Below are 13,408 nucleotides of genomic sequence, written 5' to 3' on the forward strand. Positions count from 1 at the left end.
TCTGAATTTTAAAGTTGGAGAACTACACATTGAAAGAAATCAAAAATCTAACTATAATGTGAGTGCATAAAAAATCCTTTCTCTTTTGAATATATCTCTAGTCAGCTCTACAAGGGCTATTTGATTCACTGAAGTCTTTATTATATGGTCATAGTAGATGCCTAGATTTAATATTGGAAAATTTTAGAATCTAAATTGGCAATGAAAATTGCAAGGACAAACCAACGATACATCTGCACCACAAAACTTTAGTTGAAAACCAAATGGCAACAGTAAAATTGTTCTAAGCCACTGAAAACATGATGCTTTTATTTTATTTTATTATTTTATATATTTTTTTCCGGGCGAGGTTCATGGGCCTCAAGAGAGAGAGGCCCGGGAAGTCGCCAACATGATCCTTTTAAATAAAATGTTTTTATTTATGAATTTTGAGATATGTTCCTATGGGGATAGCGCACCCTGGACTGACCTTATTTTATAGGTTTATAGCTCAAACTCTAAACCTCCCATTTTTAATGGAACAAATGATCCCAGGATATTCTATTTGTTGTCATAATATGATGCCCTAGTGTTCTCTTGCTCTCTTTCCAAAAATTTTCTAAGACATTATTTTTCAGTGAATATTCATTTTCCCATTTATGAAAATTCCCTATGCATTAGCTAATATGATTTAAGACATTTTTTCTTTTTTCTCCTTTTTAAAAATCTTTTACACACTGATTCTCTATTGGACCCTCCTTGGATGGTGAATATAGTTTCAGCGGGGTCTTTAACTCTTACTTCTCATACCACAGTCAGGAGGTTAGCTGCAGCTGCCTTTCCAAGGAAGGTTCATGAGGTTTGTCTCAAATATATTTTATTTTTTTGACAAAAATCTCTGCTTTTACAAGCTTTATGATGGGTTTATACTTTTTACAAGTTGCCTTTCTAAAAACATGTATAATTCCCCAGCAGTCTTTTAAAATAGAGTCAAAATACTTTTCTTTTTGAGGAGTTTTACCCCAAAGGCTAGTATGTTATATATATTTCCTGCTTTACTTTTCATTTTAAAAGATTTATTCTTAATCCCAGGCATATTGAAACATTATTCAGACAGGGTATCAAGTTTGCTGGGCCTCAGTGGCACACTGGCAGCCTGTATCCTGCCACAGGGGTAGCTAGAAGCAGGTCTCTGCCCTGTAGGTGGTTGAAGCCAGAGAAGCTTGGCTCTTCCAGGTGGGAAATCAACCTGTCAGGAAGAGCCATGGAAACATGATTAGTTTACTGACTTCGTTAAATGAAAACGTTTGCAACACAGGGTTCCCTTTGCTCTCAGTGGCTGCCATTGCTAAACAATCCAGTGTTTCATGGGCTGAGTGGAATGCCATGTGTACTCCCAGCAGGAGCACATTCCGGGAGGCTGTGGGCTTCCTTTACCTGGTGACCGTGTGGACTTCATGTGCAACCTCCTATTTTTGTGACTCCTTCTCCTCTCTCTTTCTCAATAACTCATGACTACAGGTACACAAATTAGGAATAAAATGAAATAGAAATAGCTCTACTATTTTTGGATCTTGATAAATCTGATTTAAGATTTGTGTATATAAGCTATTAGCTTCTTGGGTAGAGTAAGTACTTCAAATGACTAGGCCCATGCCCCAGAGGTTTGTCTTAATTTCCCAGAAGAAATGTGCTAAAATGAGTGCAAATTAACTTTTAAAAAGAGGATAGATTTCATTACTCTAAGTGCTTCACGCTGGGAGAAGGGTGCTGCTGAGCTCATATTTAAGTGTGATGAGAACTGCGTCCTTATAACTTGAGGATTCTTAACTATTCATTCAACTTGCTTGAACTGTGGAAAATTTGAACCAAATGTATATATAGTGGATATTTTTTTCTAGGATTTTGAATAGCAGACTGTGGAACTGTGGATCATTTAAATTCTAGAAGTAGTCTTTTATCTTAAATTTAAAACTGTTTTTGCAAGTACATAGCTATGTCAAATGAACCAAAATCATTTTGCAAGCAAATAGTAATGCTATCGTTTTCTTTGTTTTTATTTTTTATTACCGTATACACACAAGCAGAAAACCTCATTCATTTAGGAAGACATATGTTCACTTGTCCTAAGCAATGAGTTTTAAGGAAAAGTCTTTTCTTATTAATGGAATTAACAATCTATTTACTATTCTAAAAAGAGTTAGAGAAAAGGCCAATAATAAGTGCTTGTTCTACACTTTAATATTTATACTTATTGAATAAATTATATTCATATACCTCATGCTGGCCATTGTTAATTAATTTTTATATTTTTGTTTTTAAAAATATGTAGCCTCTTGGATATTGGCTTAGAAATATGGTTAAGAAATGTTAAAAATAAATGGTACTAAAATTTTGAAGAAATTACTCAACTTGGTTAGTATTCAATGAAGTGAGCTAGTATGTAAGCTAATTTTTAATCAAAGACTTTGGCTAATTGATATTTTCTCTTTTCTTTGTAACCAATGAGTGTTTCTTAAAAGGCTATCTATTTCAAGAATAAATTCTACAATACTTATTTGGTACTATTCTAAAGTGTAGGGCAAACACGTTATATGTTTGACTATTAATTTATCTTCTTGTTAATATTTAGTTACAGTCCTCCTTCCTAAGTAGCCGCAATTATCAAAGAAAAATAGCAACAAATAATATCTAAGCCCTCAACAGTGTGTTGGGAAAAGCTACTCTAAATATAATACGAAAAGAAGGATTTCATACTAAATATAATTCAATGATAAGAAGTGATCCTATTCAACACATTAAAACATATAATATCTAACAATATTGTATTATATTCCTAATATGTGAGCTGTCTTTTATTTGTTTTACTCATAAACTCAGGGAACAACATATAAAATGATTTTTCAATAATTCTTGTGGACGTGTGTATGTGTGTGTGTACATGCATGTGCGTGTCAGAGATGAGAACACAGTAAAATATTACATCAAAATAGTTAGGTATATAATTGATATAATAGCATAAATTATTAATATTACAGGCATTTATTTCCTGGAAAAATGAATGGATTCATTTAGTGATGCTCATATTTCATAATGACCTTTGAATACTATTTCATAGAAATACTAATATTTCAGATAGAAAGCTAGATGGACTTTTAAATGGGACTTCAGGAGTGAGTGGTTATAGACAGTCTGTCTACACTTGTGGGATGCAGGTATAGAGACAGCATCTCACAGTTAATAATAATCAATAAAAGGCTCCAGAGGAATGAAGTGGAAAATGGGTTCACATCTTAGGAAGACAATGGTCAGGCAAAGGGTGGCACCGTCTCTATGTCCCCTCTGTCTTTTATGTAACTAGTCTTTTATATAACTGTCTTTTATATAACTAGTATGAATCAAAGCACTTCAGTGACAAGTGATGTTTCTATTCTCATTGATTAGTATGAGTGAACTATTCTGGAAGGGATGCTTGCTTTTCAGAGAGTCAAGTGTGGTATAATTGGGTTTCAGTTGTGTTGAGCAATGCATCAGTATGGTTGCAAGACATGAGTTTGGTACACAACGGCATCTGCACTGTATTTATGCATGTTTCTCTTACGAATACAGCCACAAAATATAACAAGGATATACCATCTAATAGTAGGTATGGTACAGTGATATCTAATACATAAAAACACATTAACAATATTGCCTTCAATATAACTCTATCTTGCTATCCAACTATGAATAGGGTGGGTTCTGAGTTATTGTCCCAGAAGTGGAAACAGAATTATGGTAATACCACTCTTCTCTGTGACATAATTATGGTTATCAGTAATTACACTTGTATATTTTGCTTAGAAGAGTATCTCATGATAATAATAGATAAATAATGTATTATTTACTAAATATCTTCCATACGTTCACATATTGTCTAATCCTATGAAAAAAATCACAGAAGTTATTATAGCCATTTATATATGAAAACACTGACTATCAGAGAGGGTATCTTGCCCAAGACCAAGCACCACTAGCAGATTTCTAAGCCAAGATATGATGAATGCAGTTCTCTTTGACATGAAAACTGGCCCTACTTCTTTTGCTGTAGGTTGTCTCTATGATTAATACTGTGTTCTGAAAATTCAACCAAACATACCTTATTTACAAATGAGCAGCCTAATCCAATCTTTGATCCCTTCTTCCTTTTGACAAATATTTACTGTTTAACGTTAATGTAAATATTAATGTATGCAATGTAAATATTAAAATATGTAATTTTAATAAAAACATTATGTTTTCAAGAAGCTCCATTGGAGATTCTATATCTCCAGCTTTATTCTATAGTATGTGGGCTTCACTGAAAAACTTAAACCATATTTACATTTTCCATTTTGCCTTGCTGCAACAAATCAAATGCTCCCTGAAGCTCTCCCATGAGAATAATGAACTTGGAGGTGCCACAGTAAACAACTCTCTGGATTTCATACCCACTGCAAAAGAAATACCGATGGCTAATTACAATCACTGTATATATATGTAAGAATGTAGTAATATAGTCTTTTCAATACCTATCCCTAACAGTTTCTTGTTATTGGGTTGGTGTATAATTTTAATTTATCTGAGTAATTCATAATAATTATCAGAGGTCTAGATCACGTGGATTATATATTAAATAATTCACTAATTTATCTGAGAAGGTCCATTCATGCAGTCTTTCACTCAACATGGTTTTATTGAACATCTACCATGGGGTCAGACATACATTTAGGATAAGACACAATGGTGAGTAAATATAGGCACCATCTTGGCTTCTTTGCCATTTTCAATGTTTTTAGTGACAACAAAAACAACAAAAACCCAACTAATAATTTAATGAGAGTTGTGATGAATGCTGTAATAACCTATTCTCGAAGGTCACTGAGAAGGTATATTTAAGCTGATAGCTTACAAATATCTACTGAGCACTTACTACATGCCAGACACTGTTTTGGGTATTCAGGAAATAGCAATGAACATAGACATTTATTTGCTAATACAGAAGTTATTATTATTTTGTTGATTAATCATAAGCACCATTTTGGGGGGATAGACAGGTAAAATTCATAGATCATCTGCTATGTAACTTTCATTCAAGAGTTTCCTTTCTTTACTTTTTAAAACTCATTTCCACTTCCACAATCTTCCTAAGCAATATAAGAACAATTCTCCATTATCTAGTCTCCTGGGAATTCATAGTTCATTGCTTTTAATGGCAGGTCATAATTTAATTTGATTGCATACCATGGTCCCCCCTCCATGTTTTTATTTACTATATTGGAATTAAAAAGGATCCATTATACATTATAAGTACCAATTTGGATATTTAAATATAAAAACATGTTTAAATATAAGAACCATATTCTTCCTGTTTTGCTAACATACAAATTTAATAAAAAGTGAATATATCTGGAAAATAAGAATTATTGAAACATGCACCATGGACAGCCAATAGAGTGTCCTTTTGCTATGGAAAAAAACAATCCCCTACACAAAAACTGAAATGTATTATGATTTTTTCAATATAATAACATAAATTATTGTGAACTATGCTGATTCTTTTGGCCATGTTAACTGATACATGAATAATAAGAGCCATTGAAAGGCTTTGCCTTTATTTCATCAAATTTAAATTGTATTAATCTTTGTATAAGTATCATTTAACAGTTGACAATGTATGTGCTTTATTGGATACAGAAGTAGCCAGTCAAAAGAATTACTGTACAACCAATCAATACACAAAGCTGTGCTTGGAGTGCAGGTGTTAGCAGTTTGCTTTCAGGTGAAGTAACAGGACATGAGCAAGTTTTAATTAGTTCTTATGTGCGATAGTAAGAATTTGTGTTGGATGAAATAGAATCAATAGCAAAGTTAAAAAGAAGTTTAAACTGGTGAGTGGCATTAGATTTTCTGAGGATTCAAGCCCCTGTGTGTCTGAATCTTCATGAAATTCTATATAATCAGCTTCCCAAAACAGAGGAAAAACATAATGTTTCATTGGTATTGACATTTATCCAGTGAGGGCTGGTGGGAGTATGTAGTGGGGAAATAAACACCTGAATATGAGAAAGTAACAAAATGAGGTAAACTACCAATAATAACACTGGGGGAAGAAAAATTGAATTATATATTTTTACTTTGCATAAAACATCTATGCCAATTTTTAGATAGAAGAATAAGCAACCAATCTTAAAATGGCAAAGTTCTTTTTATCTAAATATGAATGTCCCAACATATTAAAGATACGGAAGGCTTTTTTTCTGAAATATGATTAGGAATCAGTGTGAATCAATTCAGGGTCTGGAGACTATATAATAACACTCTTAATTCCACCAATGACTTACTTTAAAATTGTTAAATGTGTCCCAGAGCCTCAGGGAAGCACTTCCTAGATGCTGACCTGGCCCATGTTTGACCAATGAAGACATTTCACATGTTCATTGCCAGTCAGTTATAGAAGAGCAAAAGCACAATAATTGGATGACAGGCCAAAATAGATCAAAAAAGGAATATATTTCTATATATTTTTTCCATATTCTGACTCTTTAAATACAAATCTGTTGCACAACACAGGAAAACACAAAATAAAAGAGAATTTGTGTTCTACAAAAAATATATAGCTGCTCACTTAGCTGCTCCTACAAACCTGAAATTTCTTTCTTCCCCTTACATATACTGTAAAATAAAACAAAAAACTATAATTAAAAAGTAGAATATGTTCAGCCTTTTCCTAAATTTAAATTTAAGTAAAATTGCAACTTCTCAATTATGGAGTTTGAATTAAAAATAAATCCTAGGAACTTCCTTGGAATTTCCTACCCATACTTGCATGTCAGATATATAATTAAGAGCTTTTAGTTATGTGTCTTAGTGACATACTAACATGAATGCAGAGATGTCTGTTGTAGATACAAATGGTCAAATTCATCCTGACACACCATAAAATATTAGAATTTTATTAATAAAATTTACTTCATACACACTCATAAAATAATGATCAAAAACTGTTATCAAAGTAATTCCAAATATATAAAGTCAGAGTTGTATCTAAAACTCACATTTGTTTTGGTATACGGATGTATTTGGAATTATACGATAGCTATTTCCATTTTTAACAATCTATATCATTATTTTTAATAAACTACATAGTCCTATAAATTCAACTTTCTAAGTTTTTGATATTTTTTTAATAGTCTCAGGGAAAGTGACTAGAGCTATTAGTCAATTGGAAGGTTTCAGAAAAATAGACCATTCCTGGTAATGAGACTGCTGATAAACTAGTCTAAAATATTCAGAAATATTTAGATATTTTTAAAGTAAATACAAATTGTGAAAATTTTATCTATCAACTTTTTATCAGATATGAAACCTTAGTGACCTAATTTTATAATTTTCATGTGACTGATTTTAAAACCTTGCTAATCTGCTTTCTCCTGGTTCCTTTCTCCATGTAAAAAATAACTTCATATTCCCTGCCAGCCAAATGATCTTTAAAAACGAAATCAGATTATACTACTTCTCCAATTCATACTTTCAACAACCCCTATCTACTGTGCATCCTTTTGCACCTAAAATGAAATTCAAGTTATTACATAGCCTAGAAGGCCCCAAATGAATTGTACCCTCTTTCTTTCTCAGAACCTATCTCCTACCTCTTCCTCCTGGCTTAATTTACTCCAACCATGTTCTTCCTGTTTTGCTAACATACAAATGAGGACAATCATTTTAAAATATAAATCATTTCATGTCACTGTTCCTTCTGTTCAACGGCTGATGGTTCTGTTAAGGTCATTCCACCCACCTAGAATACTCTCTGCCTCTGGATACTCTAGATTGTCTAATGGTCATCTCTCTCTCAATATTTAGGACTCAGAACAAATGTTATTCCTCAAAGAAGCCTTCCTGGTCTGCATTTACTCTTTCATTCATTCAATAAATACTGAACACGTGCTAAACAATTGTCTATGCAATTGGAATATGACACTTAAAGACATGCACAAAAATCCTCTGCCTTTATAATATTTATGCCCTAAGGGAAAAGAAATAATACTATGACAAAATAAATAATCTATTCAAAGGTAATAATTACTATCAGGCAAAATAAACAGAAATGAAGAATAGAAAGTTCTAGGTTTGGGGGCTGCAATTTTAAAGAGGGCCTTACTGATAAGGTGACATTTGAACAAAGCCCCAAAAGAATTGAGCAGGAAAACCATCCTGATGAAGGGGAGCGTGCCAGCTATTTGCAGAAGAGCAAAGGCCCTGAGACAGAAGAATTGTTGGTGTACTTCATGAGTATTAAGAAGGCCAGTTTGCCTGGTGCAAAGTGAAGTAGGAGAGGTGAGTGGGATGTAGGGCAGGTAAGGTAAGGGAGATAGGGGGATGACAGAGGACCTTATAGCCCATGGTGAGAATTCCACTTCTAGGTGAAATCAGGGCTACTGGAGCCTTTGAACAGAGGAGGTGCCTTATCTCATTTATGCCAATGTTGACTGCTGTGTTGGAATGAAGCTGTACATGGGAAAAATGAAAGCAGGGAGACCAATTAGAATGTTTTCCATTAATCAATCAAGAGATAATGGTGTATTGGACCATCATGGTGGCAATGGAGGTGGTGAGCATGGGTAAAACACTGGATATGTTTTGAATGTAGAGTTGACAAGTTTTGCTACTGGGTTTGGTTAAGAAATGATAGGGCAGAGTTGGGATAGTATCAGAGTTTTGGTTCTTAGTGATGGGAAAATGCCATTTACTGTGAAGGGAAAGACTGCTAGTATAACAGATTTGAGGAAGATGACCAAATTATTTGGTATGTTTGGGAATCATTTTTAAGCCCTGAGCCCAAGTGAGGAAATGAAAGAAAGCCATGTAAGCAAAGCAGAGCTAATGTGCAGAAACTGAGCTTTGATTCACTTCAACATAAAGAGATCATGCATATGAGCCAATAAAAGCAGTTTTTTCCCCCATGCCACTCTCCTATATTCTCATTTTCTCCTACATGTCCTTATTTTATTTTCTTATCAGTTCTTATCTCTATGTAAAAATATCTTATTTTTTTTTAGACTCATTTGCTATTATCTTTTGCCCCCATTGGAACATAAGGTTTATGAGAATAGGAACATGGTCACCTTTTCACCTAACCTGATTCATGGTGAGCCCTCTAAAAACATTTGTTGAACTAATGATTTAATTTTCCATTAAATACATTAAAACATTTCTGTCTGCAGAACAAGTATGGACAGAAAAACAATTGCTAATATTTATTGAATGCCAAGCACAGTTCCTTGTCATTACATGTAATAAAGCCGTTTAAACCAAAGAACAACTCTGGAGAGTGAGCTCTGCTGCTATCCTCATTTTACAGTCAGGGAAATCGACACAGAAATGCTAAATACCTTGCCAAAGGTTGTGTTTAGAACAGTCAGAGAATTGAGATTGTAAACGAATCTTACCCATATTGGTGTTTTTTGACAGCTGAATGGGTGCCCTTTTACCATTATATTGATATTTCTCAGTAGAAAGAAATGGTAATGATGAGGTAAAAAAAAACAAAAACAAAAAAAAGTGTGACATCTACAAGGTTTGGAGATGTTCATGATCTGGCCCAGTTAAGGGAGGGTGTGGTGTCGGCTAAGTAGGAGAGAGAACCATTACCATCTGGAGTGACTCTAATATTACGGGGATACGTATTGTACAGGCAAGAATGTTTATTGAACTCCCTCCCAAAAAAACCCAAGGACAAAATAAAGGAAATAAAGAAGAGTGAGCAAACATATTTAATGTAGCATTATATTTTTCAGAAGTAGGAAATTTCAATAAAAATGATTGTGGTCAGTATCCTTATCTACAGGTAGAGAAACTGAGGAAATTATTTCCAGTTACACAGGTAGATTCTAACCCAAAATGAGTCTTGAATTCCTCCTCAACCATTTCTTTTTCCCACTCAGTATTCTCCTGGTTAGGGCATTGACCTTGAATTTTCCTTAGAAGTAGAAGAAAATACACCAAATTGTCCATCTTTCATTTTTTGTGACAGCTAAAAATATGTCTGAATATGGTGATATAACTTAGATTACTATTCCACCTACATAGGGTTGTGCCTACCTGATGGGAAAACATATCAGAATTTATTTTTTGAGAAATAGAAAACAGCCTAAGATGTTCATGCTTCCTAACAAAAGATAACTTCCAATAGCTACAAAAGGATACAATGGCAAAACTTGTTAAATGTTTACATATAATAGTTTTCATGATACAAAACAATTTCTCACATATATAGTCAATGTATATTCAGCTAGAGTATATATGTATTTTTTTTTTAAGATAATGTTCTCTGTGAAAAAAACATCCTTCTAAATGGATGTGTCACACCAGTGCTTGGTAGGACATGAATGATTACAGCCTTAAACTTGTAATATGCCTTCCTGACACAAATATAGGACTATAGGACTATGATGTTGTATAATGTTGACATTTATAGCCACTTGCATAGGCTTTATCTTAAATCCTTGAGTGGTTACAGAGTGTACTGTATATCTAGTTTAAAGTGCCTATATGTGGACAAGCACAGCAACCATTATGTGATGAAAAGTATTATAGACTTCAGTATTCCATTACTGAATGTTTTTTAAGAGCCAATAGAGATACAAACTTGAGCCAATACTGCTATGTCAGTGATGCCAGTGGCAAATAGTACTATTACCTCGCAACGTTCTCAGATGACAAATCTAACTGAAGACCGTAACTAGTTGCATAATAAATACTGTTTATGTAAGCCTTTGAACATTACTAGGCATATTAAACTAAAAACACCATATTGTTTGCATAAATAATATTGCATTTCTTCAGTGTTACAGGAAAAGGAGGCATTATGGTTTAGAAAATTGTCATGATAATTAAAGTTTAAGCCTCAAAATAGAAAGTATATTTATTTAACCTGAGATTGATGGAAATGCTTCTCAACAGTTTTAAATATTCTTTGGTCTTAATAAAGAATTCTGAAGTTACTTTCAACCTATACTGATACAAAGTATCTTTTATGGATACATTCATTACGATTTAACTATTACCATAGTAACAGCTACTATTAATATGGTACCTACTGTAGGACAGACAAGTCTATACATGTATGAATCCAGTTAGTCATCAGAACAACTCAGTGAGCTAACTACTGTTGTTACCTTCATTTTACAAACTAAGAAAGTGAAGCAGGCAAATTGACATGCTCATGGTCACAGAGCTAGGAATTAATACCCACGTATCACCAGGGATAATTGAAGTGTACGGAGCTTAACTTTCCTGTATCTGATTCCTTTTAGTGTGGAGAATCTGGGCTGGTAGAGAGAAGCTGGGGCTTGCTTCTGCCTTTCACTCTTTATTCGCACTGACGGCCCAGAATGCTAATTAAGTTGCCTTATGTTTGGCTACATTTGGTATTAAAGTTGTTACTAAATGTTGGTACTAAAAATTAATGGCTTCAGAATTTACTCCTGGGGATGTTCTATGAAAATGAAAGAAATTATATGTGGTATATTAAAGTAATCCATCCTTTATAATAGGATCCTGGAGCAGACAGGCTGTGCCGAGCAAGTTTATTTGCCAGCCTTGAGCCAACTTGTTAAATTTTCTACCTGAGACAGCTATATAAACAGTACACACACACACATACACACACACACACACAGAGACCATTTTTTAATTTATAGGGCTTAATGTTAGAAATAAAATTTATCTAATTTTCTGAATTCTTCACAGTGACAGGGAATAATGCAAAGGTTAAATAAGTATGTGCATACACTCATGCAAGGGGATGGCAGAGAGGACTAAGACTCACGGAGACACACACGGAAGGAAAGAAATGTGGGAAGGGACAAAGAGCTACGGTTCCTATTCCTTGCCACTCTGCCATTCTTCCTTTGTTTCCACTCAGGTTTGATTAATAGAAGTGAATTCCTTTATACTGCATTATATTGAGCGGCCTTTCTGGTAAGTGAAGCCACTGTGGGTAAAGTTTAGGTTTCGGGTTGCAAACATCAGAGGAAGCTCAGCCTAAGAGGTACTTGATGTAACAGACCATGCTGTTTTGCCTTTAGTTTAGGATTCATCCTCTGAATACTTACCTATGTCTTATCAAACACTCTGTCAAATAATACAAACTGTGAGACTGCCAACAGCTCCTTGTTGGATAATTCTTTTGTTGTTGTTCTAAGAGTTTCTTTTGGTAGGTTATATCACCTTTTTAATCACTTCTAACTAGACACTTCTCTCTAAGGTTCTAGTATATAAAAATTATATCTTCCTTCATAAACATATCAGAGTGATGGCTATTTAATTGTTTTACCAATTTTATCATTAATTCCAACAATCTTTCGAGAGTTTCTGCCAAACTTGCTCTGATATATTCCTCACTCTTTCTCTCTGATGTATCAACAAATAAAAACAATAATGAAAGTGTAGTTTCATCAGAGCTGTGTATGAAGGAAAATGTGTTTTTACACATCCAGTTACATGGAATAGAAAGAATGGACACCCTCCCCTCCACCAAATACACTTGAAAACAATACAGCAGTAAGTTACTTCCACTGCAGACAGAACTCTAACATAGAAAAAAATGTAAATTATGAAAAAGGAATTGTAACAGGGGTTAATTAAAAGCTCCTTATTAATCCTTATGTTTGTTTTTCTTTTTTAGCATAATTTAATTATGTGTAGTGTAACTATGTGTTTGCTTAAAAATAAAACTGTACCTTGTTGTAAAGGAGGTTAAGGCATATCTGTAAGTAAGAATCACAAGCACTTGTCCATTTTGGGCCCTAATTTTCAAAGCTTTAGCATTGTATGATGACTTTGTTTTCATGTTACCAGGTGAAGTACTAGTCAGATAAAAACTAGGTAAAAAAATCATTCCTTTCCAAAAAGACTTAGCTGACAGTTTTCCTTCTTTTTTAAAATTGTTAGGTCTATTTTGTAATTAAAATAAATTAAACAATCAATCCTATGTAGTTAGATGTAACATTATGAATATTTTGTTTGTTATGCATTTTTAATGACAGATTTATTTAAGAAAACAGCATTGGATACCAAAAACTAACTGAGTTGAATGATATGTAACTCGGTTTCTTCCCTGCTAAACTTTAATCATTTGTATTACTGAATTTGTGCCTTGTTATTTACAAAGCCTTTGTAGTTAGCATAATGTATGACTGACTCATCAATAGAATTATCTAATTAATGAGTGAGTGAAGACAGGGATTCAAGTCCAGCTAAAGCATTACTCACTATAAGACCTTGGGTAAATCACTAAACCTCTTTCTCACTACTATTATCATTTATATAGTATGGGGGTTGGTACAGATTACCTTTGGTGTTCCTCCAACATCTCATACACTTTGATTATAAGCTTTTATGAATA

The 13,408-nt window shown here is 33.6% G+C and overlaps 1 protein-coding gene across 2 annotated transcripts in view; it reads left to right on the top strand.

Moving 5' to 3' along the window:
• Positions 1-13,408, top strand: part of EPHA3 (EPH receptor A3) — a 326,476-nt gene that overhangs the window by 158,530 nt on the left and 154,538 nt on the right. The window lies entirely within an intron of this gene.

The sequence above is a fragment of the Eulemur rufifrons genome, chromosome 7 (assembly GCF_041146395.1).
Source record: "Eulemur rufifrons isolate Redbay chromosome 7, OSU_ERuf_1, whole genome shotgun sequence".
Lineage (NCBI taxonomy): Eukaryota > Metazoa > Chordata > Mammalia > Primates > Lemuridae > Eulemur > Eulemur rufifrons.